Raw genomic sequence first — 6001 nt, 5'->3', positions numbered from 1 at the left:
GATTATTTTCTAAGTTGTACTAAACAGAATTTGTAATATAATGCTTCACCCAAAAAACTTTACTATGTACATTTCATTTGATTTTCCTGAAAAATAATTATTTGAGGAAATTAACTTTTTCTTACTAAAAGTATGATGTAGTGTCCATTTATTTTTAGGTTTATACATACATACTTACAATGTAAATAGTTGTAAATGAGGTGTTTTTTTGAATACGAAAAATAAAAGCAAAAGCTCCAGATGAGGTGTTTGCCTCTTATAAGAACATTTTTATATTGCAATTATATTTTATTTAAAATTCATTGTTAAATATGGTTAATAACACTTGTAAGAACTTATTAACAATTGTCTTTCAAAATTACATTGAAATATTATAACCAGAAAATCTTTTCAGACCAGTTTATGATCTACCTTCTTCAAAAAAGCTACTGGCAGCACTGATGTTTAATTTCTCTCACCTTAAAGTTATTTTAAAACCAGTTTAGTATTAACAAGTAACATTTATGTTACTTTAGTTCATTTAATATACTACTTTTGCAAATTTTATTGTAATTTCATATTGTCCTGATGAATTCAATATTAGTTTTTATAAGATACCTTTAATTAAATGCTTGCAATCACATTTCTGAGGTGAAGCAACATAGATCAGATATACTTGATATAAATTTTAAAAGTGTTAACGGCTGTTTTTGAACTGGCACTATTAACAATTCTGCTGATGAAAAAGTTGCATTTGGCTCCAAAAACATCTAGAAGTAAAATTTTCACATAATCATGAAATTATTTTTAAATGGTTAGACTGATGGTGCAGCAGTTGTACACTGGTTTCTAGATCAGATTTCATAACTGGCATTTTTCATTTACCATTTTCATACATTTTTCTTCCTAATTAAAGCTTGTTCTAGGTTATTGTAATAAATGTTTATATTAACTAATTTAGTAATTAATTTTTTTAAGAATCAAACTGCTAATTTGGAAGAGGTAGGAAAGTATACAGTTCCATTGTGGGTGGTTGGATGAATTTGCTAAAAAAATAGTCAATTATGGTATATATAATGGTGTATATAATTTAAATATTAGATTGTATGATCTATTGTAAAAACATGGTGGAAGGTTAACAAACCTCACCTCTTCACTACTTAGATTAGTGTACTTATCTTTTTTCTTGTAATAACTGATTCATTAATGAAAGTATCATTTTTATTAGTGCATTCATTTAATTTACCTATTTCTTAATTTTTCTATCAATTTTCATGTATGTTTTTCACAGGTATGTTTTTTTAATTGGTTATTCATGCTTTTAACAACCTTAACTGAGCATTAAGAGTAAATATATAATTGTTATACTACTATGTCAACCTTAGTGGTAGTAGTAATGTCTGTCTTCCATCCAGAAGATTCTGGTTTGAATCTCAGTTAAGCCTGACAATTTTTTTCACGTAACTAAATGCATTTCCCATCTTAAAAAAGAAGGTAAGGTAGCTGTAATCAAGCACAGATCTTTAGCTGATATATAAAGAATAAATAATTATTTGAAATAAAATTATAACATTTTATTTAATAGTATAATTTTTTCAAAGTTTTTTTGTTTTACAACTCGTAATAAAGTATATCAAAATTTTTATTATTATTTAATGTTTAACCATTTGTAAACTTGGCTTCAGCTTTTATTGTTGTTAATGAACGTGTTGTTTCATCTTTGCTTTCATCATTTATTTTTCTTGTTAATGAATTTAAATCAGGTAGACTTGTATTTGATTGTTTTCTAAGGGTAGTTTTATGAAGATAGTCATGATCAAAAGTAAAATTATCAGTTCTAATTAAGTTGTTACAGTTGCAAATATTATTCTCATATTGTAGCAAATGTAATTGTGAAACTATATTTGATACTTTTTTCATTTCTATCGTGCATAATTCCTCTACTTCTTTTAATTTTCTATTAAATTTGTCAGCATCAGTTTCTTGTTTTGGTTGCATTCTTTGTAGTATTTCTCTTTTTGCATTAATTTTCACATCTGTATTTGCTGATATAAATGTATTTGTTTTAGTTTCCATTATTTTATTTTTTATTTTTTTTGTAACCGCATCATTATTGACATTTACATTTAAGTTACAACTATCATTATCATCATTTATTATCTGTGGTTTATCTTTACTTTCAAAACCTTCACAGTATTTTATCATTTTTTTAACACCACACATTTCTACTTTTAAGAGTTGTTTCTCTTCTTTTAATTGCTTCTGCATTTCTTCCATTTCTTTCCATAACATGTTAATTCTGTTCTGTAATGTTTCTAAGCCCGGTTCAATTTGATTATTGACTGCATCATACTCGATCGTACCTTCTTGATTACTTTTATTTTCATCCAACATAATTTTGAAAACATTATTATTTTCATAGTCCCCAATCATTTTATGAAAATTGTTACTATTATTGTTATCATCTTGACAATTATTTACATTTTCTTGTGTTATCATTATGTTGTTGCCATTTGTTGGGTCATTTTGTTGTTCAGTATTAGATTGAATCATTTTAATTTTTTCATATTCATTATCAGTATTATCATCTGATAATTTATCACAGTCATTTAAAAACTGTTCTATCGATTCACTGTCATTAATATCGATTAAAACCTCATCCTCATTACTGTTTTCATCATCTTCATTGCAATCATTTCTTTGATCTGTATAATTAATAAAACAATCCTGAAATTCTTCATTACTATCATGCTCTGAATCTAATTGAGTTATAGTTACGGTGTTTTTTATTATTGATTTTGCATCATCTTCTTTTTCTGCAACATTTTCTTCTAATACATCAATTTTCATTATATTTTTGTAAAATTCATCATTAACATAACAATTTGTCATATCATTATTTAACAAGTAATCAAGTTTTTGAAGTAGATCCATTTTCAAATTTTATTTTATTATAATAAATTTATTATACTTTTTGATAATAGTATCTTGGAAACAGTTAAAGTAGCATAACAATATACAATTTATGTGTTTTTATTATTTTAATGCAATAAAGATGGTTCTACATTAGATTACATAAAACCCAGCGAGTTATAAAGTGGTTATGCCTAACGGGTCGCTTTGCTTGGCCCGCTATTGTTTTACAGGCAAGGAGGAGGCTTAAGATTAGTACTACCCTATATTTGTATACATATAAGCAATGCCTAACTTCTGCTGCTTAATAAAATATCTCATGTACTCATCACATCTTAACAATGAACCTAATATTATTAAATATATCAGCTTTTTTCCTTATAGAACTATATATGATTAAAAAGAAACTTAAAAACAAAATATTTTAAATTAGATTCAATAAATAAAGAATGAAAAAAATTAATAAACAAAAAGAAAAAAATGATGTAAACTTTGCATATATTAAAATTTGTATGTAAAGAAACAGCTGATTCTTTTTAAATTTGAACTATATTTTACATTTTTGTGTGAGAAGTATAATCATTTTTTTTTAATTTAGAAACATATTTAAAAAAAAAAAATGTTATTTCTTTCTTTAAATAAAATTAAATGCATATGACTTAAAATTCCAGACAAAATATTTTTTAACAGTAAATAAAAAATAAAATAATAATTTAAGAAGATTGAAAGGGTTATGTTTAAAACTGTTACTTAAAATTTATCTTTTAGATTTTGGAAATAATTAATTTTTTTAAGTTCATGGTTAAAATCATAAACTTGAATTTTTAAGTTGTATCATACAATCATGAGAATTGAAAATATTCTAGAATGCAACATAAGCTTGATTAAAAAGACTGCACCCTCTATTTAAATTAAATTATATTTTTTGTTGTGTGTACTAGTATTCAGATTGGTGGTAATATGTGTGATTGATGATGTAGATGAAGTTCTAAAGCAGTCCATGACAACCTTACAACCCTAAATCATGAAAAATTGTACGCACCAAGTTTGTTATAGAATCAGTGTTTGTACTGTGGATATTTAGATGTAAAATTAGATACTAAACTTCTCTTGACCAATCACTGAATGCATTCTATCAAAAGCTGATAGAAACATCTCAGGTGATTCAGTGGGTAAATAGAGGTTCCTGGTACAGAAATACTTATTCAAGTTTTTATTACAAATGTTGTATCTGTTCTGATATCAGTCTTATCATTTGGGACTATGATAGGCATAAAGTTAGTGAGAAGATTGAAAGAGTGCACAAGAAGTTTTTTTTAAGTATTTTAGAGTAAAAATTTTGCTGTTTATGGTGATATGGTGAGCAATGTCAATTACTGAAGACAGGTACACTGCATGATGGACATAGGGGAAATAAATTACTCCACTGTTATACATGCAGCATTTGTAATGCTAGACTGAAGAATTACGAGGGCAGTGTAAAAGAATGAGAAGACTTAAAAAAAACTTAATTCTGAATCTACATTTACATGTTCCTTTTCAGAATAGTCAACGTTAAATACAAAAAACTGCTTCAGCGCTTGATCCGCTTTTAAACATGAAATCCAGGCTAACTTTTGAAGGCACTTTGTATTTCGCCTACACAGCTTTTGCGTTCTCCAGATTCATTTCAAATTTTCAGCATCTCAGGTGAGATATCAGCTGAGATATCCGTGCGACTTCTCTGCGAACAAGCAGAAGTCACGCAGAGACTGATGATGGGTGAGAAACAGTTTCAATTTTTTTTCTACTAAATTATTCGTAGAATTATTTGAGCAACTTGGTGGTGCACATTATCATGATGCGACAGAATTTGTAGTTTATTTCTGAAGAGAGATTGCATTATTTTTAGCCTATCTTTATACCAGAGAACATTTTCAGTCGTCCTTGTAGGTACCTGATGTTGATAAATAAAAAATTCATGATCAAAAATGATCACACTACGTGCAGCTTTCACTTTTTTCAGAGGTGGTGAAGAAATTGACTTCTATCGTACCCTCGACTGATGTTCACCAATACTGTTGTTCTTAAATGATGACGTTTGTACTTTAAATTTTATTGCAAAAATCACTTTTATTACTTTTTGGACCACATAATGGCAGAATTTTCTGATCTGTTGATAAATCTAACATCACTCCTTCTGCCAGATGTTTTAATATTTCAAATCGTGTATATTATAGAATATTAATTTGTTTTTGTTTTAATGGAAATTTGGCAGGTTTAAAGAAGTCTTTGACATGAAATAAAAGTGATGATAAAAAATGAATAGAATTCAATGCAACAAAGGTTCTAAGACCGTATCTAATATTGCACATTTATCGTAGTCACTAGTTTTTCAGTGACTTGTGCAGTATGTTACTAGGTTATTATTTTATAAGTACGTGAGTGCTTAGAAATTACTTATGTCAAAAGAAAGCAAATGCTTAATAATGGCAAACTGAAAGCTCAATTCCATGTATTTAGGAAGTTAGTAATTTTTTATTTCTTTATAAAAATAGTTAAATTATGTTTCATCACATTGTATTAGTCAGTGAACTGTACATTTGTTAGTGATACTTATAAAAAAAATGAAGTAGCAAACTGACTACTTTTATTAAGAAAAAATGAGTAAATAAGTTTTGCAGGGTAGTAGTTTTTTATCAAATATCTTTTTTTCTGTAAAATACTTTCATTGATGTCTTTTGTAAGTGGAGAGGACATTCCTGTGCATAATTTTCTGTAAACTTATATTTTATTATTAACTTAGCAAAAACAATTATTTTTTTATTGTATTTGCCCATATTCCCCTCTAAACTAATATCTCGAAGACTAAAGTACAAAAACCATTTGCCACCAAGAGTACAGAATTTAATAATGCTTCTTACATTTTGCTTATTATTTTTTAATAGTACTTTTGAGATTTTCCCCCTTTATCAGTTAAACTTTTTTTTCTCATATCACACATTACATTCAAACATTAAAATATAACATATAAAAATATGTGGTCAATATTAAAAATATAAAGTTAAAAAATTAAACATTTTTTATTATTATTTGTTTATTTTATTATATAAGTCATAGCAATAGCCAA

The sequence above is a fragment of the Lycorma delicatula genome, chromosome 9, assembly GCF_047948215.1.
Source record: "Lycorma delicatula isolate Av1 chromosome 9, ASM4794821v1, whole genome shotgun sequence".
In the NCBI taxonomy this organism is placed as follows: Eukaryota; Metazoa; Arthropoda; class Insecta; order Hemiptera; family Fulgoridae; genus Lycorma; species Lycorma delicatula.
This window is presented reverse-complemented; position numbering follows the sequence as displayed.